Consider the following 25,000-nt stretch of genomic DNA (forward strand, 5'->3'; position numbering starts at 1 on the left):
TTTTTCCACTAAATAATACCGTTCTTATGTAATACATTAACCTCTAATACACCAGAGAATCTCAATGAGTATCAATAAAATACATTAATCTTAATACACCGGTGTATCTCTTCATGAATTTCAATACAATACATTACCCTGGAATATAGCAATGTCTCTCTTCAGTAGTGAATCAAATATATTAATATGATAATCTCACATTCTATAACAAAAACTACACACCCAGTACAAGTGGACTTTGTTGGTGCAACAGAAATGTCAGTAAGGAAACCCCTACCTATCTCTCTCTTATATACATACATACATACATACATACATACATACATACATACATACATACATACATACATACATACATACATACACGAATAAAATTATACATAAACAAACATGCCTGTGCAACGAACAAACGAGGAACGAAATATCGACCCACCGTCCATAGAGCACTATTCCCTACGGACCTTCCAGCACTGTCAGTTATGCTGACACTCAACGGGCACTGTAACAGCAGTGCCATCTACTTTGGCACTCACTGGACACTGTAACAGCAGTGCCATCTACTTTGGCACTCAATGGACACTGCGACAGCAGTGCCATCTACTTTGGCACTCAATGGACACTGCGACAGCAGTGCCATCTACTTTGGCACTCAATGGACACTGCGACAGCAGTGCCATCTACTTTGGCACTCAACGGACACTGCGACAGCAGTGCCATCTACTTTGGCACTCAATGGACACTGTAACAGCAGTGCCATCTACTTTGGCACTCAATGGACACTGTAACAGCAGTGCCATCTACTTTGGCATTGAACGCTGACACACATCACCCCAGCGAGTCCTTTTTTAGAGTGACGAGTTTCTTAAATATCCAATAGGAAGACAACAGATTTCGGAGTACAGTTCTCAAGGGAGTTCAATCTATAAAGACCGATTAGAATCAGCGATTCCCAACCAGCGTTCCGCGGAACCCTGTGGTTCCACAAACCATTATCAAGCGTTCCGCAAGAAGTGGTGAAATAAATATGTATCACAAATGATGGTGATCTGCATGTACACAGCTCAAGGAGCAACGGCCTGAATTTTATTCTCAGTTTATATATATATATATATATATATATATATATATATATATATATATATATATATATATATATATATATATAGAGAGAGAGAGAGAGAGAGAGAGAGAGAGAGAGAGAGAGAGAGAGAGAGAGAGAGAGAGAGAGAGAGAGAGAGAGAATTAATGACTCTTAATCTATTATAATTTATTTATTTATTTTTATTTGTATTTATTCATTATTATTTATTTAGTTTATTTTATTTATCTTTATTTATTTATTTATTTATTTATTTATTTATTTATTTATTTATTTATTTATTTGTTTATTTATTTATTTATTTATTTAGAGAGAAAAAATGTAAATTTATATATATATGTGTATATATATACATATACATATATATGTAGAATCTACTGGTCACTTTTACCAGACACATATGTAATTCTAATAGCCACAATGCCCTCTTAACTTCTCAATTCTTCGCGCTTTTTGGATATGCTTGTAACTATGAAGCCGAAAATATCCAGACGGAAGAAATTGAAGAGCCTGTGAATAGCGGTCGCTTCAGTTTCTTCCGTCTGGATATTTTCGGCTTCGTAGTTACAACCATATCCAAAAAAGCTCGAAGAATTCGAGAAGTTAAGAGGGCATTGTGGCTATTAGAATTACATATACATATATATCTACATATACGTATATATACATACATATATACATATACATATATATATACATATACACATATACTCTATATATACATATAGGATACATATAATATATATACATATACATATACATATATATATACATATACATATACATATACATATACATATACATATATATATACATATAGCCTACATATATATATACATATACACATATACTCTATATATACATATAGGCTATATACATATACATTAGCGCATCGTGTGGGCACTGGAAAATTATTTGAGGGGTTCCTTGAAGGTATAATGTTTGGAAATCACTGGATTAGATGAAAGATGAACTAAAGACTGGTACGAGGTTCAATGTCAAGATGATACTTATGGCCTCGAGATTCAAAATTTGAAAAGAGAAGGACCGGAAATAGCCGATCTTGAGGTCAATTTCCACACGGTATCAATGTGGGTTAAAATAACTTAAATTGCCTATACGCTACTCACAAGCAGAATACACAATAAATGACACATGACCCGAAGACTTAGCCTATATTGGGAGAAAAGTTGACAGAACAAAGATGCAGCTATCTTGGGTATGGGAGCTATCATTTTTCAATTTAGATGGACCTGTTTTATTTACAAACTGACCTATTTAAAAAATATACACAAGAATCTTCACATTTGCTTTTCAATTTCACTGAAATGGCTGTGATTTTCCTTGTAAATATATTCACAAACAGCCATAAAATAACAACAACAACAACAACAACAGTAATAATAATAATAATAATAATAATAATAATAATAATAATAATAATAATAATAATAATAATAATAATACGCCTCCCTTCATCTTTAGCTAATCCTCCCTTCAATCGAGATTCGTGTGTGCGCGATGTAAATTAAACAAAAATTCGCCTTTGTATTAAGCTCGGGTCTCTCTCTCTCTCTCTCTCTCTCTCTCTCTCTCTCTCTCTCTCTCTCTCTCTCTCTCTCTCTCTCAACAGTACGGGGACATAACAAACTGCTAATGAATTCGTGCGACGGCGGAAAAAAAGCCCGCATGCAAACATATTTTGACCGGGCCAAAAGGGATTCCCGAAGAGATGAGTCACGGCACCAATTTCCTTGGACATGCAACAACTGACCCTATTACCATGACGCTCCTGTGGACCACACACCCCCCCCCCACATGGCCTCCCCGCCATTCCCACATCCTCCTCCACTTTTTATCTCAAACATTAATTACTATTTCGCCGATAACGACTCTGTTTCTGAAGAGAAGGGTGTGCTAGATTTTTTAAAAAGGGGCCGCTAAATATTAGCCTATGGTCAATATGAGTTGCATTCACTGACCCTCCTGCTATAATCAAACCTTGTTGGTTAAATAAACAAGCTCAAATAAAAATAATTGCATAAATAAACCAATAAAACGAAAATCACATACAACATTTAACTTATGCATCGACGGCTTTAAAAGGCCCAGTAACGATTCTTGAAAACTAAGAGAGAGAGAGAGAGAGAGAGAGAGAGAGAGAGAGAGAGAGAGAGAGAGAGAGAGAGACCATCCAAACTACTCCTGGTGATGAAAAACTTCACCATTAACACACTGTATGTAGAGGACACTTATTATTAAAACCAATTGCACTTCAAGCAATCTCATTAACCGTCGGTACAAGGCAACGATACCCAATCGTCATCTTCTTCTTCTTCTTCTTCTTCTTCTTCTTCAATCGGGCACATACTCCTAAAACTCGGCATTCGAGAAAGCAGTTAATTATTACTAATTGCTCCACCATCCGCGCACTCAAAGCTGATAGCTACGAGATATGAGCCCAAGTATTCAACAAGCTACTCACCTTTAACTTGCAAATATAGCTGCTAACTTCTAAAGCTCGCGTTTTTATCCCGTGCTGTATCAACACGGGACGCATGCCATGGAAAAACGCCCGTTTACCATCATCAACATTCTGTCCGTTATCGGCTCTTGAAAAATGTTGCGATTACTTACTCCGCTTGCGTTCGGTACTCGTTATTAACCAAATGTAGCTTCCACCAGACCGCAAAGCCCCGTTGTGAGTTTTTCGAAATGCTATATAAGCCTATTTTCTACAAAGCAAAGGCGCTTAAATCCTATATATTTCCTACATGGGAAAGGCTTTTAAATGATATAGGCTATATTCTCTACAAGGCAAAGGCGTTTAAATGCTATATTTTCTCTAAAAGGCAAAGGCGTTTAAGTGCTATATATATATTTTCTAAAAAGCAAAGGCGTTTAAATGTTATATATATTTTCTAAAAGGTAAAGGCGTTGAAATCCTATATATTTTCTAAAAGGTAAAGGCGTTTAAATGCTATATATTTTCTAAAACGCAAAGGCATTTAAATGTGCTATATATATTTTCTAAAAGGTAAAGGCGTTGAAATCCTATATATTTTATAAAAGGCAAAGGCGTCTATGTGCCATATATTTTCTAAACGGCGTTTGAATGCTATATATGTTTTATAAAAGGCAAAGGCGTCTATGTGCCATATATTTTCTAAACGGCGTTTGAATGCTATATATATTTTATAAAAGGCAAAGGCGTTTAAATGCTATATATTTTATAAAAGGCAAAGGCGTTTAAATGCCATATATATTTTCTAAAAGGCAAAAGCATTTAAATGCTATACATATATTTTCTAAAAGGTAAAGGCGTTAAAATCCTACATATCTTCTAAAAGGTAAAAGCGTTTAAGTGCTATAGCCTATATTTTCTAAAAGGCAAAGACGTTTAAATGCTATATATATTTTCTAAAAGGTAAAGGCATTGAAATCCTATATATTTTCTAAAAGGCAAACGCGTTTAAATGCTATATATATTTTCTAAAAGGCAAAAGCGTTCAAATGCTATACATATTTTCTCTAAAAAGTAAAGGCGTTGAAATTGAAAAAGGCCTTTAAAGCCTATATATTTCTAAAAGGCAAAAGGTGTTTAAATGCTATATGTTTTCTCTAAAAGGTAAAGGCGTTGAAATCCTAAAGCCTATATTTTCTAAAAGGCAAAGGTGTTTAAATGCTATATGTGTTTCCCTCTCTCGTTTAAATGCTATATAGGCCCTATTTTCTAAATATATATATTTAAATATATATATATATATATATATATATATATATATATATATATATATATATATATATATATATATATATATATATTCTAAAAGGCAAAAGGCGTTTAAATGCTATATATTTTCTAAAAGGTAAAGGCGTTTAAATGTTATATATATATGTATATATATTTTCTAAAGGTAGCCTATAGGCGTTGAAATCCTATATATTTTCTAAAAGGTAAAGGCGTTTAAATCCTATATATTTTCTAAAAGGCAAAGGCGTTTAAATGCTATATATATTTTTTCTAAAAGGTAAAGGCGTTGAAATCCTATTTATTTTCTAAAAGGTAAAGGCGTTTAAATGCTATATAGGCTATTTTCTTAAAGGAAAGGCGTTTATATCCTATATATTTTCTAAAAGGCAAAGGCGTTTAAATGCTATATATTTTCTAAATGGCAAAGGCGTTGAAATCCTATATATTTTCTAAAAGGTAAAGGCGTTTAAATGCTATATATTTTCTAAAAGGCAAAGGCGTTTAAATGCTATATATTTTCTACAAGGCAAAGGCGTTTAAATGCTATATATATTTCTCTAAAAGGTAAAGGCGTTGAAATCCTATATATTTTCTAAAAGGTAAAGGCGTTTAAATGCTATATATTTTCTACAAGGCAAAGGCCTTTAAATGCTATATATTTTCCTTCCTTATTTAATGGGTCTCTTTTGGTTTGTAGAACCCGCATGAACAATCCCTATTAACGAGACCACAATCATCATTACTGGCAAAGAAAACGTTCCGTACCCGTACAATAATGGAAAGTACGTGTGGTACTTACGGAATGGTCACAGTCATTGTAATATCTTCAAAATTATTTGCAATACCTACTGCGTATTTTGTGGAATAAAGGAACATTATTATTATTATTATTATTATTATCATTATTATTATTATTATTATAGCACAATTAGGGATAAACAACGGAATTTAGAGTTTCCGCAAAGTAAAAGGACACACCAATATATCTTAAAAGAGGAAATAAAACATCCTACTTACGGAAGCAGGCAAGGTAATGATAATAAAAGAGAAGTAGCCTAGGTCTCTCTCTCTCTCTCTCTCTCTCTCTCTCTCTCTCTCTCTCTCTCTCTCTCTCTCTCTCCTACTTCGATTTTTTTTTGTTTCCTTGACCTTCGACCCATTATGAGGTTATTTCAAAAATTTACGCTTAATAGATTTTCTCATTTTTGTTCCCCCTCCCCCTCCCCTCCATCGCAATTAGGTCCGCATTTTCTTTCCTCCCCCTCATGGGGCTTCACATGCCACTATTATTTTTTTCTCCCCAGGAAGTACAATCATTAAGCCATCTAACTAACTCTATTATCGGAAATAATGACGTGGGCCAGGCCTCTGACAAGACTGTCTTTTAAATCTACTACAGCCGAGAAAGAGGTTGTCAGGATATTGGGAAAAGCTACAACGCCTGCCTGCACACAAATAAACAAAGGTAACTCCTTTTACTTGACTGGAATAGAATATTAAATGAAATATACATATACACACACACACACACACACACACACACACACACACATATATATATATATATATATATATATATATATATATATATATATATATATATATATATATATATATATATATATATATATATATATATATATTTATATTATATATATATATATATATATATATATATATATTAACACCTAAACGCTGACTGACTAACAAGAGAAACCAAATTTTTTACACCTATGTACACATTCATTAAAAACATACATACGTACATATACACACACATATATATATATATATATATATATATATATATGTATATATATATATATATGTATATATATATATATATAGTTTGAGTAAGAGAGAGAGAGAAACTGCAGGAAAACTAAAGAGAACAGTGTATGATGCCTATAGGCCTACACACAGCCTCCAGCCGACAAAAACAACGGCCCAAACAGCCTCAGGGGGCCAGAGAAGAACCGGAGTAGCTACAGCAGTTCTGCCAAAGGTCTCCTCCTCCTACACCACAACTCTCATCCAGTCGGATGTAGAGGATTATGGATGAAAGCACGCACAAACAGACACACACACACACACACACACACACACACACACACACACAAGAACTTCGTAATAACAACTTCAAAAATATGACATGGTCTAATGCATTCAGAACAGACTTGCCTTAATTATGGGTTCAGCCAACAAGCTTTATTAAACTATTTTGAAAAAGTGAGTTTATTAAATTTGTTGTATAAAATGTACTACAAAGACATAAATCTTCTGCAAACAGTATGTCGTTTCCTAGCATCAGGTTTAATATTTCTCAGTTTGCTGGGAGTTTTATCTTGGCAACATCTAAAATGTGGAATAGTTGCAGAATCTTCTAGTGTCCAAATATTTAAGTGAGGAGCAAAGCTGCTACTCCTCCTCTCTGCCGCTGACGTCTCCAGAAATTCAGATGTTTCGGTTTTACTTTCTATTCCCTGATATTTATTCATTTATCACCTTTTCCTACAACTTGTCTCTCTCTACCGGCTGATTTCCCTTCACTCTGCCCATGAAGGTTTGCAGCTGAAGATTTAAAGAAGAAAGAAAGAAAGAAGACTAAACGATTAACTTTATTGATCTTTATATAGGCTATATGTATATATAGCCTGTGTTCGTGTGTGCGCGCGCGCGCGCATTTACTGCCTCACACACCCAGGAACATCGAACCCGAACGCACAATCATATCGACTAAATATGAAAAATTCAGACGCTAAAGTCGGATGAAAAAGAATCCGTAAAAAGAGCACTCACTCACATCACGCGCATATTAATACGTAATGTATGTATCTTACCGTTCATCAGGTCAATAAAGACACAAAAGGATTTTTTCTCAAAATTTTCTCATACCTGGCGTTAGTTATGGAACAGTCTCTCTCTGAGGACGTTGTGCAACTGGAACCTCAAGAGTTCAAGCGAAGATGAAATGCATTGCTACCCTAAAGCAATCTTCCTTGTAATTTATAATTTACATTCTATCTATTTATTTACTAGTTTGTTAATTTATATTTTCCAACAGCGGAACTCTATCAGTATGCTTTCAAATCAACACCATATTCTTTGGAAGCTTCAATTTGAAATCACTGGCCCCTGTGGTGGGCTTGCTCCTTATGAAGAGGGTTCTTCTGAATAATAATAATAATAATAATAATAATAATAATAATAATAATAATAATAATAATAATAATAACAGTATATGAGTAAATGGCGTAAAAAAATAATTTAATTTCCGTACAATATATATATATATATGAACAGCGATAGCAAAAATAGCACGTAATAATGAATGATACTTGTCGTCTCTACCCCTCTCACATACTGCAGTCCATTCTGACGGTACGGGTACAAAACTGTACAAATAATTCTGTATTTTATATCCAAATTCTAGAAAGCATAAACCGAGGACGATAATGAAGCACAGTGCACACTTTCAGTAAGTTTAAAATCGTCTGAAAACTTTCCAATTACTGATTCCATAACATACGATTAGGATAATTGAAGCTAACCTGAGAGCAGTATGTTATTTTCTACTTAGTAACCAAAATTCGGCAATCTATGAGATGAGATTGCCAAAGACGACCAAACGATAATGATACATTAACGGTTAGACATTTTATAATGGAGCAATTTTCGCAACATAACTGATAAGTTACCATGAACATGCAAAATTTAATTGAAAAATTATCTTCAGGAAAAAAATCTTGAAATTGTCCACTGTCGATGTTAGGATAAAAGCGGTAATACAGAGAGAGAGAGAGAGAGAGAGAGAGAGAGAGAGAGAGAGAGAGAGAGAGAGAGAGAGAGAGAGAGAGAGCGCAAGTTTGTGTCACATGTACGAGGAAGAATTAAGGCCCCCTTTCACATTAGCCTTGTGGATGGAGAGATAATTAAGTGTGGTATTCACCCATTGAAATGATGAATCAACTGGCGTTCCTGAGCACAATGGCGGCTGCTCACACCCCGAGAGTAATTTGCTTATCTGGGCCATTTTCAAAAGAGGCAGAATGGAAGCACCTCTGAAAAGGGGAAACAGGTGAACAACTCGACTCATTGTAGCCTAATGCAGTAGGCTAATATAGGCCTAGGCCTATATTAGCTGCGTCGACGCCCTGGTAAGATTTACTTGGATCTTGCCTAAGACTTAGAACCGAATTTAGAATTCTGTTTTAGACGTTCAACGGGGCTTTCTTCTCATCTTCTCAAAGCCGCTACTTAGGTCTAAATCAAAATCTATTCATACGCCTTTGTCATACGACGAAAACAAATGACGCCACCCGGAGGTAATTTCAGCCATACAAACAGGGTCCCTCAAACACCAAAGGCTACTTCGTTAAGAGACTGGCCAAGAAACTCATATTCTCCCGTTCGTAGAGCAAATGTGGAGCGAACAATGTCTTTCATTCGCTCGGTCTAAAGGCTCGCCTTGCTGTATTTAAAAAGATTTTTCATTTGCTTAACAGCTACCGAAATGCCAGTCAGATATAGGCTATTTCCTTGGAGATTTGATTTAGGCTAATTAACATCTCTAGACACCTGTGGTTTTCTTATTTAGGTGGGCAACTAAAGAATTAAGTAGGCAACTAAAGAATTGTTCAAGTTTTTTATGGCACCTATATAGGCCAATTCTTTTTAACATATAAACAAGCGAAACTGCCTCACACTTTTCTCATTACATTTCCGTTTAAGTGGTAACACATTTTACGTTTTTTTCAGTATACCGCATATGCACGGTTCTTCTATCACCCTGAACTCATATAAACGTCTCTCAGAATATCTCATAACATCGTGATATCATCCGCGTAGGCCTACAGTTCCTCTACCACCCCAAAATCATAAAAAATATTTCCCACAATCCCTCATGTAGGCTACTGAAATCCAAAAAACTGTCTTCAGAACATCATCTCAATATCTCATAAAAATATTTCCCACTTTCCCCCAATACACTGAAATCCCAAAAACTGTCTTCAGAACATCATCTCAATATCTCATAAAAATATTTCCCACTTTCCCCCAATACACTGAAATCCCAAAAACTGTCTTCAGAATACCCTGTATCAAGGTCCATTCTTCATCTATCACCTCAAAATCATAAAAATATTTCCCACGATCCCTCATATACTGAAATCCGAAAAAATGTCTTCAGAACATCAAGGCCCACTCTTCCTCCACCATCACCTCAAAATCACAGAAACATTTCCCACAATCCCTCGTACACCGAAATCCCCTCGAATCCCCAGAAAACTCTGCAGAACATCTCCCGCGTGTAGCTGACACAATCGGCGCGCGCGCGGGATTTACCGAACCATGCTTCAATATCGCGACGTTATCTCCGGCGAATATCAGATTCTCCAGTTCAAAGTCGAGTCGAATAAGAAGCCTCGCGACTTCTCGGAACTCTTAATTAGCGGCGGCTGATAGTTCGAATGACTGAGCTGCGTTTTCCTCCTTTCCCGTTTAAACTGCCCGTTGGATTAGCTTGCTCGCGTGAGGAATCGGCCAAGTTAACTGGTAACTATGGTTCGATTGATAAGGTTAATTAACTGTTTTTTTTTTTTTTTTTTTGACAGGGAATACTCAACTGTGTTGATAAAGATTGTTTATGACAATCTGGTCATGATTAATTCCACGATTGAAGAAAATAGCCTCGTGATAGGTCAAACAATTACCACACACAGCCTAAGACAAATAATAATAATAATAATAATAATAATAATAATAATAATAATAATAATAATAATAATAATAATAAGACATCGGTCAAGTTAGGCTAACTGGTAGCTATGATTCTATTGGTAAAGTTATTTAACTGTTTTTTTTTATAGGGAATGCAAGTGTTGATGAAAATTATTAATTTTCATGAAGAGAATAAATTTTTCTTTTACACAGAATACTAACCTGTTGGTGGAAATTATTAATTTTCATAGAGAATAAACTGTTTTTTTTTTTACAAAGAATACAACACTATTGATGAAAATTGTTAATTTTCTTAAAGAGAATAACTTTTTTTTCTTTTTTTTACATAGAATACAACGCTGTTGGTGAAAATTGTTAATTTTCATAGAATGCGTTTTTTTTACATATAATACAACAATGCTGATGAATATTGTTAATTTTCATAGAATAAAATGTTTTTTATACAGTGAATACAACAATGTTAATGAAAAATATTAATTTTTATAAAGACAGTAGTGTGTTTTTTACTTGCTTATATTTAACTTGACTTCTGCGTCTGTCTGTGTCTGCCTGTTTAGGTCAAACCTTGTACCTCAATTTTCGACCTGCTCCCTTCATCCGATGCACTTGAAATTTGGCATGGTTACTCAATCCCCGTAACAATGCAACCTTACATGATCATTGGGTCAGCAGTGACCATCAGTGACCCACTGTGACCTCTCCCAGTAACTCAGGATTTGTATGAAACTCTGGATTTTTCACAAATTCTTTAACTCAGCAGAATCTATCTTCTATATAATCCCTCCCCCTTCCCAGCGCACGATCAAGTGTTAACTTAGATGTGTCCTCCCAGTCCCCTTCCCCCACCCCTCCCCCTTCCAAAGCACACGGTCAAGTGTCAATTTAGCTGTGTCATCCCCCTCCCCTTCCCCTTTCGGAGCTTACGATCAAGTGTTAATTTATCTGTGTCCTCCCCTCTTCCATTTCCTTCACCTCCCCTACACCTTCCTCCTCCACCCCTCCCCTTCCCCCTCCATCCCCTTCCCATTTTCCTCCCCCCCTCACCTTCCATCTTCCCTCCCCTTCCCCTTTCCTTCCTCTTCCCTCCCCTTCCCCCTTCCTTCCTCTTCCCTCTTCCATTTCCCTTCCCTCTCCCCTCCCATTTTCCCTTCCGCCTCACCTTCCTACTCCCCCTTCCCCGTAAACCGATGTCAATTTCGTGAACTACAATCATAGCCTAAATCGGTTACAATTTCTGTCAAAGCTAAAAAGTATAAAATAAAAAATAAAAAAATTAAAACATCCTCTTATTAAAATGCACTAAAAAGTTAAAAATAATTTTTTGAGATGCACCAGTATTTTTATACAATTAGTCATGTCTACAAAAATAAAAGCGTGGGTCCCAAACATGGAAGGAAATGCTACAAGAAAAGAAATATATTTTTTTATTTCTAGTAGCATTTCCTTCCATGTTTGGGGACCACGCTTTTATTTTTGTAGACATGATTAACTGCAAGAAAATCCTGGTGTATCTCAAAATATTATTTTTAACTTTTTTAGTGCAATTTAATAAAAACATATATATATATAAGTATTTTTTTATGTTTTTTATCTTATATTTTTTTAGTTTTGACAAAAATTTTTACCGATTTATGATTGTAGTTACCGAAATTGATATCCGTTTAAGCGGGAGGGGGAGGGGGATGGTAGGGGAGGGGATGGACAGGGAGGAAGAGGGGAAGGAGGGAGCAGGAAGGTGAGGGGGAAGGGGAAATAGCCACGTGATAGGTAAAACCATTGCGACACATAAGGCAAATACTGGCACCTGATAATAATAATAATAATAATAATAATAATAATAATAATAATAATAATAATAATAATGAGACATCGGTCAAGTTAGGCTAACTGGTAGCTATGATTCGATTGGTATGGTTATTTACCTTTTTTTTGTTTTTTTTTTACTGAGAATACAACTGTTGGTGAAAATTATCAATTTTCATAAAGAGAATAATTTTTTTACATAGAGCACAACACTGTTAATGAAAATAGTTAATTAACTATTTCAATAAAGAATATGAAGCACTTTTAATGAGAATTCGTTAATGATTAGGCTAATTTTACGATAAAAAACCTCGTGATATGTGAAACCATTATATACTAACCATACGACAAATAATAATAATAATAATAATAATAATAATAATAATAATAATAATAATAATAATAATAATAACAACCAGTCATGCCACAAGACAATAACTAAACAGAGAAAACGTGTAAAGCGAACCCAATATATATAGGCTATTTAGGCTACCTTAATCTTAAAGCTGAGAAATAAGTTTCGATAATTTGCGCAAAATTTTTATGTTAGTTTGACTCTGCCGTGGTCCAGTAGCCTAACTTAATTAGGCCTACTATTATTCATCTGTCGTTACCACGAAATCACGATCGTTCACCAGAATAAAAGGCCGAAGACAGCGCAAAGAGAGACCGAAGAGAGACCGAAACAAAGCCCGAAAGAAGGCCGAAAAAAGTTCAAGGAAGCCAGAAAAGAAGGCTCAAAGTAAGTCCAGGAAAAGCCTGAACACAGCCCAAAGAAAATCCCCGAAAGAAGGCCCGAAGAAAGTCGGAAAAGGCCCGAAAAAAGCCTAAAGAAAAACCCGAAGAAAGTCCTTTCAACCACTGCAAGGCTTAAATTGCATTCCGTTGTACGCTCCCAGGTATAATACAATTACCTCTATCACCTCTTCGCCCTTATGCAAAGGGACTCTCTCTCTCTCTCTCTCTCTCTCAAAAAAGGTACGTCACACACCCGGGTCAGGCTGACTGATCTGATTTGATTTCGTGAAATTTAGGCTGTCAAGCAAAGCACTGTGGTGCACTTACGGCCACTCAGCGCTCAAGACAGTGAAAAGAGGGAGTTGGAGTGGCTGGACGGCATGATAAAAAGAGATCCTAGTCAGGGGTCCAAGCAAATCACTTAAGGTAAGCCTACGCTACAAACTCTGACGTAATCCTTACAAGATACGATGAATTTATTCATAAATACGATCAAAATCCAGTCACTAGGCGGATAAATATTACGGGGAAATAACATTTACCTTAAATTTGATACAACTGAATTAATTTACCATCCATATAGAAGAATATAGGCCTAGCCCAGCTATACATTCACAGCTGTATACATTTCAACTTCTTAATAAAACTTAGTACGGTGCCGTTAAGCTAGCTGCTAATGCGTGGTTCGAATGCCAATTTTTGGTTACGTCACTAAATAAAAAAAAAGTGTAATACGAAATCTCTTTAGAACAAAATAGTTCCTTTTCTATTCGAAAAGAAAAGCGTTACCGTGCTCACTTTTTTTTTATTCCTTTTTCAGACTCAGTCTCGCAAGGACCGGAGAATGAAGATAAAACATTCATAATCACAGAGAGAGAGAGAGAGAGAGAGAGAGAGAGAGGGGGCAACGCTATGGAATTGAACTTCCTTTCCACTTTTTATGTTGAAGGATTATAGAACCACGTGGAACAGAAGCATATTGAAAAACTTACGTCTATATTTATAAAAAGGCATGTAGCCTACACTGAATGCTTCATTAAAACAACATGCACTAGTATAGACTGATAGGCCTACTAATTGGAATACGGTACATCCGAAGACTCATACATAAAAACCAAATGATATTCCAATACACAGAGGCTACCCTACGCCCACATTCTGTCATTACAATGGGCAACTTTCAAGATGTTTTAAGAGTTCAAAATAACCTGACCGCAAAAAACAATTCTTGGCCCACTACTTGAACGCCTAGGCTATATCAATCACGATGAGTAATAATGTTCGCCAAGCATTTCTCTCCTCTCTCTTTAAATCTTCAGTTGAACAGCCGTAAGGGCCCCATAGACATTACGATCGCCGGATCCGGTCGTCTGAACCGGAAGTAAACCTCACTGTCTATGGTGTTCTCCTCCGACCAAAAGTGGGCGGAGTCCGTAGTCCTCTCCGACCAGCTCGCAACCTGCCGTTGCCAGCTTCGTGGTTTCCGTTTTAGTTCAGGCGTCCGAAGCCTCCACGTCTATGGCGTGATCTCAAGATTTACTTCAGTTTCAACTGACGCTGAAAGGGTAACATCGCAGCTACGTCGGCAGATGAGCTCTTGGAGGAGTTTACTGAACGTCGTAGGAAAGCGAAATGAGGCTTATGATAAATTAGTTTGAAAATTACAGAAGGATGCAATATATGTATATGTATATATGTACATGTATATGTATATATATATATATATATATATATATATATATATATATATATATAAATTAGTTTGAAAATTACAGGAGAAGGATTCAATATATATATATATATATATATATATATATATATATATATATATATATATATATATATATATATAAATTAGTTTGAAAATTATAGGAGAATTCAATATATATACTGTATATATATATATATATAGATATATATATAATATATATATATATATATATATATATATATATATATATATATATATATATATATATATATATACATATATACTTATTGTTGGAGAAGAGAAATGAATGATCTCATGCTTATTTATTTAATAATGAATTGAAACTTTACCCTGGTGACTGGTTTCACTACCGGAGAATGGACGAGCAGACCGACATGGAATTATTATATATGGTCTCCCCACTTATAGAAATAAAAAAAACACTTGTATGAGACAACCAATATCACTGTATGAGAAGTTGCTGGCCACACTTCGCTTCGGCGCCACTAGTCGTTCCTTGGGGCATATATCCCAGAGACATGTAAAGCAATTACTCAAGTTACGCAACACGAGTTTACAAAAGGTAAAAAGTAACTATGTTGCATACACAGCATCCTGCATAGTCTAGTGTTATACAGTCTAAGTGTACAGTAGGTCTATGATCCGTTAAAGCAGAATAGGCCGTTAAACCTACGTATCTGTAGCCAAGTAAGAGTAAAATTTTCAACTTTATTGTCCATATAGTTTTTTACTTATACAAGGAAAATTGAAATTTTATTGAAAATATTATCATAAACTTTTATGTACGGAAAATAACAATGTAATATAAACAATAGCACTAATACATACTTACATACATACACACACACATACAGTATATAAATTTATATGTGTATGTATGTATGTATTAGTGCTATTATTTAAATTACATTGTTATTTTCCGTACATAAAATAAAAGTTTATGATAATATTTTCAATAATATTTCAATTTTCCTTGTATGAATAAAAAAAAATGTATACAAAAAGTTTACTCTTACTTGGCTACAGAAACGTAGCTTCAAGGGCCTATTCTGCTTTAACGGATCATAGACCTACTGTACACTAGACTATATCACACTAGACTATGCAGGATGCTGTCTATGCAACATAGTTACTTTTTACCTTTCGTAAACTCGTGTTGCATAACTTGAATAACTGCTTTACATGTGTCTGGGATTATATGCCCCAAGGAACGACTAGTGGCGCCGAAGCGAAGTGTGGCCAGCAACTTCTCGTACAGTGATATTGGTTGTCTCATACAAGTGTGTTTTTTATTTCGATAACAGGTGTGACCATATATAATACTTCCATGTCGGTCTGCTCGTCCATTCTCCAATTAAACCAGTCACCAGGATAAAGTTTCAATTCATTAAATAAACAAGCGTGAGATCATTCATTTCTCTTCTTCAACCGTAGTTTAATCTAGGTTCTCCTTTTCCGCTGGGGTTTTCCAATTTCTGCTGCAAGAGCGCAGTCTATAGCGTCATCACTGAGCGGAGCGGACGTGACTTCCCTCGACCTGGTTTCGGCAAACTGAAGTGAATCCGATCGTCTATGGGCAACGCGGATACCGGAGTTAGAACGGAACCTGATCCGACGGTCGTAACGTCTATGGGGCCCTTAATGGATCGAGTAAACAGATTATAGACCCAAGAGGGCTTCAAAGGGAAATCAGCATGAAAAGAGACAAAATTCACAGGAAAAGGTGATAAATAAATAAATATGGTGGAATAGAAAATAAAACCGACACACCTGAAATTCAGGAGACGTCAGCAGAAAGCAGGAATGAATTTGCTCCTCGCTTAAATATTCGGAGATCAGCAGATTCCACAACAGCACAAGGTAAGCTATTCCATACCTTAGTTGTAGTCAAATAATAATCCTACTTAACTAAGTAGTATTAAACATTATACTAAAAAACGGCACTAAACTGTTTGCAGCAGTAGCCTGCCTAGTCAGGTCAAGCAGAGAGCAGAGGATGTTGGATGTTTTAGTACATTTCACTTAACAAACATAATGAATTCGCTTTGAGTTCGTGACAAGGAGTAAATAACGTTGGTTTTGTAAAAACTGCCGTTCTGACGTGACGTGAGGCGAAGCGTGAGTCCTTTTTATTAAGCCATTGCCCAGCGGGAATAATGGAGCTGAATTCGGCTTCACAAAGAGAGAATTAAATCTTCAGCAGTTCATTCCAGTCTGTTTGGGGTCCGACTCGCATGTTAGTTAATGTCCCAACCCTCGCTCCGTAAAGGCGTGTGATTTCGCACTCTTAGCACGGCAAATCTTATTATAAGACCTCGGTATTAAAAGATAATCACAAGACGAAAAGCACATTGACCCTCAGTCTTGAAAAAAAGTTACGATGAATACAAAGCAATTGGCTGCAAACCCATACCAGCTCTCAAATCATCACATTCTACCTCGAAGAGACTTAGAGGAGCTAAATAAAAGGAATTTCAAATACCGCGTTGCCAGTAGTAATCAGAGACTATATGCCACCCAAAATAACAGGTGACCAACTGCTTTCATTGCAACTGACAGAATTTTTGGGTGCGAAAACATTAGTCTACGCATATTGACGTTCGCCTTCATGGGTGATGCAGGCTTCCAACGGCAAACGCACACTGAAAGGTGCTGGGACATTTCGCTACCGGACCGTTCGTACCCGGACATTTCGGTACCGGACGCTTCGCTACCAGGAAAATACGCTGCCAAAAGCTATATTCGCCTTGTTTGTTGAATCGGTGGGGATTCAATTTTTTTTACTGGAATGGTAACATAGATGTTAATAATAATAATAACAATAATAATAATAATAATAATAATAATAATTTTATAAACTTACACAAGCGAGAAAAAAAACAAATCTCAGTTAAAATCCATAATTTATTTACTTGCTAGTATCACTTACAATGTATGTATCATAAAATAAAAAATATCGTAAAATAAAAAGTGTTAAAAGAAAATTTCAGTGCCGGTACTAATTAAAGTTTTAAGTTATGGGCGATAGCTCGAAGAAAATTAATTTTACATTCAGGGTCGTAGCGATTAATAACTTTCAGAATCCTCTGCTCACAATCCTTATACTATTTTTTCTTTGTAGGCTAGCTGGGTAACCGCAATTTATTTGTATTATATTTTCGTTCTCGGTAGTGCTTCCTGGTTTTCTAAGGCATCAGTAAGTTTCCATACGTTAGGTTGTGAGCTTGTAACTGACATTCTAAGGGAGCTATGATACCCCTCCAAGTTATTATTTGTCGTTGGCATTTCATTGATTATCCTGTCGTACACATTCCACAAATCTATAGGAAACAGGGGATCTAGTCTTCTCATAGGTACACGGCCCCGTTCACCACCAATATAATTTGTAGCGAAGTAAGAAACAATTTCTTCCGGGATTTCGTCATCATCAATTACCTCCTCAAACCCTTCGACAACGTCGTTTTTGGGTAAAAATGCCAGTGCTGGGAAACACCGCACTTTCAAACTAAAGTCGTCGTCTCCATGTATCGTTCCTTGCATCCAGCTTGAATATATGTTTGTAAACATTCTGAGCTAAATGAAATAAATAGCAGATAACTTCCGTTTCTTGAAAAACAGTCTTCAGAGAATTGAAGGCTGCTTTTTCAAAATCAACCGCAATATGATCTGGCTCATAATTTTGTACAAGCTCTTTAATTACAGAAAAGAAGCGTTTGTAAGTGGCCTCGGTTTTGTCAGGTAGTGTTGCAAAGAGTCGGGGAACACTTATGCCTCTATTTTGAATATGCAAGGTAGTATAGGCTATAACTGGTAATATATTATTGGACAACACTTGAATGTTCCATCGCCTGCCCATACTTTAAAGTTTTTCAAATCCCTTAACCCATCTTCAGATGAAAATACTAAAATCCTTTCAAGATTATCTTCACCACTGTCATATTGCAGAAATAACGACCTATTACTCAGTTTGTCGTACTCTTCAGGAATCATAATCATGCCGTGTTTTTGGGATTGGAGGACATTTATTTTCCTTTTGCCTATAACGGCGTAGCCTATATTACGGCTTAAATTTGATGCAGAGGGAAGTCCTGGGTTCCAAGTGCTTTCTCCTTTATTCGGTTTTGGACACATTTTGCACTGACAGATGATACTGTGGCGGGTTGATTATGCTCACCAACTACCTTTATTATCACGACATTTTCCTCATCTCTGTTTGGGTGCACTCTTGCTTTACATCTCCGATTTTCTCACATCCAATATTGCTTTGTTCCGTCACTATTTTGCTTTTTGTTATCATATATATAATTAAAATCATCCACTAACTTGATTTGCTTTCTTCTGGATGTAGGCTAATCGTTCTCGGCATCTTGACAGACTGAGGGTTCAAAAACTTTTTAAAAAAGGACTTGGTGGATGGTAAATAAAATAAGGACAGAAAGTGGAATTACAATTACGAGCTACTCAGTATTTAAGCTATATTTGGTGGTTCGTAAATGAAACAAGATAGAAGGATGGTAAAATTACATTAACAAGGTATTCAGTATATATTTAAATAATTATACAGGTAGCATATAGTCCTAGTAGCGAAGGGTCCTAGTAACGAGCCGTCCAGTAGCGAAGTGTCCGGTAACGAAATGCCTGGTACGAACGCTCCAGTAGCGAACTATCCGGACACCCACTGAAAATAACAATTATAATCAGACCGTTGTGGACCTTCGTGACACGCAATATGGAAGGCGTTAATAAACTTCGACATTAAAAAGAAATTAATCTCTCTAATATATATATAAATATATATATATATATATATACATATACATATATATATATATATATATATATATATATATATATATATATACAGTATACATATACACACACACACACACACACATATATATATATATATATATATATATATATATATATATATAGGCTATATTTGTGTGTATATATATATATATATATATATATATATATATATATATATATGTAGTGTTCATTTCCATAAATATAAATAAATAAATATAGGCCTGCATATACAGAGAGAGAGAGAGAGAGAGAGAGAGAGAGAGCCGAGCTTATCATACGAAGACTAAGGCTGAACTCCAAGGCAGTATTTCCCCATAACTGGACCTACGCTGGAATCGCAGACACGTGTCGGGTTAAGCCAAGTGTTCTCCAGCCGTTGAATATTTTCCCCTCAATTTGAGACGCCAAAAGGAGAGTTAACAAGGACCTCCAAACCTCTTCTAATTCTAAGGACTATCCACAATTACGTATAAGATACTTAGACTCGGTATCGGCCTTTTTCCCAACAATTTAATGTAATACTTAAACAGGCAAACACATTTTAGCGACACCATCAACTGTATATAGGCTATATAAACTTAAGCCACATGGCTACGGTATGATAATTAGCCTATGACAAAACTTGGCTTGTCTCGTTCAATCACAAAATCAAACATGTATTTTATATACCCTATATCATTCGAAATTCTAAGACTACTAAAATTCACATAGTATACCCACATATTCTAAAACCATTTATGATGAATTAATGACTGGTATACATATATAAAACTCCTTTATTCATCAGTCAAAATGAATTCCCAACAAGTATAGCCTACACAAGTTCTAAAGGTAAGTCCGTACTTCTTATTCTTGTAATCAAAATCAAAATTGTGTTATATACAAAAGGCTACTTAATATCAAGTTCAAACGACCAAACCAACCCTTTCAGGTCATATGAGCCGGGGAGCTTTTTTGATCAGTTTCTCTCTGGCGTACCTATACCTTCCACATTTTCGGCCTTCTTCTTCAGAGCCAGTTGGGCAATTTCAACTTTACTGGGCACAAAATAATCTTGGGTAAAGGGATTCAAGTTTCCTCAAACGGGTGCATACCCACACCCTATAAGAGATAAGTAAAATAAACCCTCTTCTTCCTTGTCTTCAGCAATGCCCATTTCCATGCGGGATCGCTGTTTCCTATCAGCCTTCTCCACCTTCCTCTGTCCAATGCATTTTCACCATTTGTTCTTCCAGTTCAGATGGAGGGTTAAATGGTGAAAATAAACTAAGGGGTTAATTCAACATCTCTATAGGTACTGGATCAAAAGTGGCAACGTGAAAGCTTCTTCATGTCCCAGGGGTAGGCCGGAACAACAATAAGGGTTCAAAGCTTTGTGGATGAATAGCCTATATTGGAAATAAATTTTAAAAGTACAATAAAGTGACACAAGTGAGCAGTGTGGCCCACGGGCCATTTGCTTATTCTTTTATTCATATGTCAGAACGTTTAACCTTCACGTATAGGCTATAACGAGAAACAAACACACAACGTCAGACTGTTTGGTCACCTGGAAACCGATTACGAAGAAATCCGCGCAATGTTTTACTCAGAACTTTACGAAATTTAAGACTAGGCCTACACAGAACGGCGCAAGGCTTTACATAGGCATAAGTAGGTGGTGTTCAACCTGTAAAAAAATTATATAATTATTTTATAGTACTTCAAACGTGGAGGGGCGTAACCATTCTCTATAGGCTACATTAAATGATGGCACTAGTACTAATTGCACCAGTAGGCTTTGCAGTAAATGTGCCACGCTGTCGAACTTCTCAGTTCCAGATGAAACAACGCATTACTACCGTACGACAATTCTCCTTGTATTTTAATTTACTTACATTTTTATCTATTTACTTATTAAATTTTTACTTTTCTGATAGCTGATCTACCATTTCACTTCTTCCTGTGTTTCCTGTTACCCTCTGTTGCATCTTTCAAATGAACAACATATTCTTTGAAAGCTAGAATTTCAAGTCAATGGCCTCCGTGGGCTTGTTTAATTTAAATAGTCTATCTTCTGAATAATAATAATAATAATAATAATAATAATAATAATAATAATAATAATAATAATAATATGACCAATAACTCCTAAATTTACAGTCATCGCTCGTGCTAGAAAAAGAGCTAGTTCTAAACACTAGAAAAAAGTAAGCAAGTGCTAAACACTTGAAAAAGATAGAAAATTCTAACCACTATAAAAAAGAGAGCAATTTCTAAACATTGGAAAAGTGAGAGCAAGTTCTAAACACTAGAAAAAAAGAGAGCAACTTCTAAACACTGAGGGCGGAGCGGATTTTGGGGAGGATGGATTGCCATCTGTGGCGTTCGGTCCGTCGATGAATGAGTGAAAAATATTCAGTGTTTCACGAGGCTTTTCAGCCTGGGTGGAATACGTAGCATTCAGTCAGGATGGAAATGGGTGTCAAAAAAGGTTTAGAGTCAAGATCTCAACTACCACCATAAGACAATATAAAATCATCAAGGTTGTCGACTTGAGGCTACAGGTATTTTCTCAGAATAAAATGACTTCTGTTAAAATTTTTTCACGAGGCCCTTCTTGCTAAAAACGGGACAACTTTCATAATAAAATAATAATAATAAAAATAATCAAGATCACCTATTTTCCATTTATGAAAACGAAACAAAACACTTTTTAAAATGACATTCCCGTAGACCAGTCTATCTTATTTGCACAATTGAGCCGTGATGGATTAATTATTTATCATTTTCACACGCTACGACTAAGAACTTCTGAAGGATCAGGGTACTGTGTTCTCACATTATTGTTATTTTAATTTCCACTGAGATCGCAAAAGCCTACGACCATAAAACATTATGATTCAGTCTGGACGAGTTTAACAGACACCAATGCCTACTGCATTTCACTAGGTGCATTCCAGTAAAGTGAGAGAGAGACTGTGTGCTTTTTCGTTGCTACCATCGTGACGAGAGAGAGAGAGAGAGAGAGAGAGAGAGAGAGAGAGAGAGAGAGAGAGAGAGAGAGAGAGAGAGAGAGATATTCCTGCTTGAGAATCCTTAGACGGCCTAATAGTATGCATACTTAAAACCTACCATTAACCTCAGTCTATCTCATCCTCAGTACCGGGGATATATTATTCTTAGTTGAAGTTTTGTTTTATACGTTCTTTGCTTATAATATACACACATACATACATAAACACACAAACATATAGCGTGTCACACACCATGACATTTCTTATGTTCAATGATGGCTCAGTGGTCAAAAGTCAGAGTACATCGTTGTTTCAAAACCAAGCAGCGGTTCGAATCCTACTGGTGACGTAGCATCAATAATAATACCCCTTGGAAGGAAGTTATTACTCGGGTATATGAACTGGATATTAAACGATATTTGTGATATATAGGCTATGTATGTATATTATATATATATAAAGCTGCTACTCTTATCAATTTTACTCATTTGCCATCGTAAGACATCTGCATTTGACATAGCCTAGACGCCTTAGTTCCATGATTTATTGTATCATCGAGCATTTTAATTTCTTCAGACAGTAAATTACAAAGCTACATCACTTTGGTCAAGTCAAAGCATGAAAACAAGCAAAGTCAACATATTTACCATACACAAACATTATATATATATATATATATATATATATATATATATATATATATATATATATATATATATATATATATATATAATGGCTATGCTCACATAAGTTACATAGCCTGAGACTCTACTTTTTTTTAATTACTGGCTGAACGCACTATTAGCCTAAATGCCTTATTATTTGTTCACAATTGACGTTCTTATTAATTATACATTATGCAAAAGTTTAATTATATATAATATACGTAAGTTTAAGCATACATTACGCGTACGTTTAGGACTATCTCTACCAGCCAATTAAAATGATCTCATAGGTCTGTTTACACATTTAGTTTCGCATACGACCTGCCTTCGATTGGCCAAAACAGATATATATATATATATATATATATATATATATATATATATATATATATATATTATATTATCGAATATTACATAAATAATAAGTTATCAAATTAATAGTTAATCTTCGTTTATGTAAACAATGCCAAGATTTTAGGCCTACTCTCATTCTGTTGGAATAAACAAAGAACACAGATGTGTCCCAAAAATTTATTTCATTGTTAAAAGAAAGACTAAACTTAATTACATTCATACAATACCGAGATTTTATATGCCATTCTGTTGGAATAAACGAACAAGTTAAGAGCATATAAAAACTATACTAAAATATATTTATATTTAAACGTACGTAAACAATTTATTCTAGTCAAACGACAAACTATAGTAAATTGCATTAATGAAACTTACCTTTAAGCAGAACGTATCCATCGAGGAGGAAAAAAATCCCGGATTAAATCCTCTGTTATAATATTAATCGTTTCCTTTCCGGAAGCACAAACACTTAAATCAAAAGAGAACAAACAACTGAACTTCTCTCTTCTCCCTCCACCGGCAAAATTCACTTCTTTCCAAAAACTTTTCAGCCAAACACTTCTTTTCTACACCACGGATCGGCAATCACTTTTATCGAAACACTTCGCAACTTCATCGATCACGAACTGCACTTGAAAAACACATATCGTAATTCTGTCGCCGTTAACGAACGAAATAACATCGCAAAGTTGCCAGGAGTAAATTAGTCGTACATCCGCGTGAGAGGAGCCAACAGACAAAGGTCCACTCGCTGGGCTGGTTCGTGCCTCACTGAAGAGCTGTGACTAGTGAGACTGACCCCGCCAGGACCCAAGCTCGCTTTTTGTCGCGAAGACCAACTTCGCTATTTCGCTCTCTCTTTTTTTATTTCTCGGTCGTCCCTGTGGGCGTTTAGCCCGTATTTTACCCGTGTTGTAAACTTCGTCAAAAATGCGTCCACCTTGGTCACCTTGATCGAGATGCAACGCGGAGATAATAAAAAATGGCAATAAATCACTAGTCTGCTGCTTTCGGAATGCCTCTCGATCTTCACTCCGCCCGCGGCGATGGGGGAGGGGGGAGGATGAAGTCCGTCGTAAGGGAGGGGGGAGGTTTAGATCGCTCTGTGGACAGGGGTGAAGATGGGAAATGGGGGGAAAGAGCTACGGTGAACTGTCGGCGTAATGGGTCTCATTCACTGCCTACTTACATTATTCGTAATATCGTCTGAGGGATTTCTGGTATCGTGATGCCCCTACATATTACGCAGAAGACTGTTCATTATGGTAGGTTTAAGAAGCAGCTTGTAAATAGTCTCTCATGGCGCCC

The 25,000-nt window shown here is 35.8% G+C and overlaps 1 protein-coding gene across 1 annotated transcript in view; it reads right to left on the reverse strand.

Annotated features, from left to right (window-relative positions):
* Positions 1–24,465, reverse strand: part of LOC136847070 (latrophilin Cirl-like) — a 608,429-nt gene extending 583,964 nt beyond the window's left edge. Inside the window, 1 exon segment of the mRNA XM_067118341.1 lies at positions 24,068–24,465. The gene's annotated coding sequence lies outside the window, so the exon portion shown is untranslated.
* Between the last annotated feature and the right edge of the window lie 535 nt (positions 24,466–25,000).

This window comes from Macrobrachium rosenbergii, chromosome 16 (assembly GCF_040412425.1).
Source record: "Macrobrachium rosenbergii isolate ZJJX-2024 chromosome 16, ASM4041242v1, whole genome shotgun sequence".
In the NCBI taxonomy this organism is placed as follows: Eukaryota; Metazoa; Arthropoda; class Malacostraca; order Decapoda; family Palaemonidae; genus Macrobrachium; species Macrobrachium rosenbergii.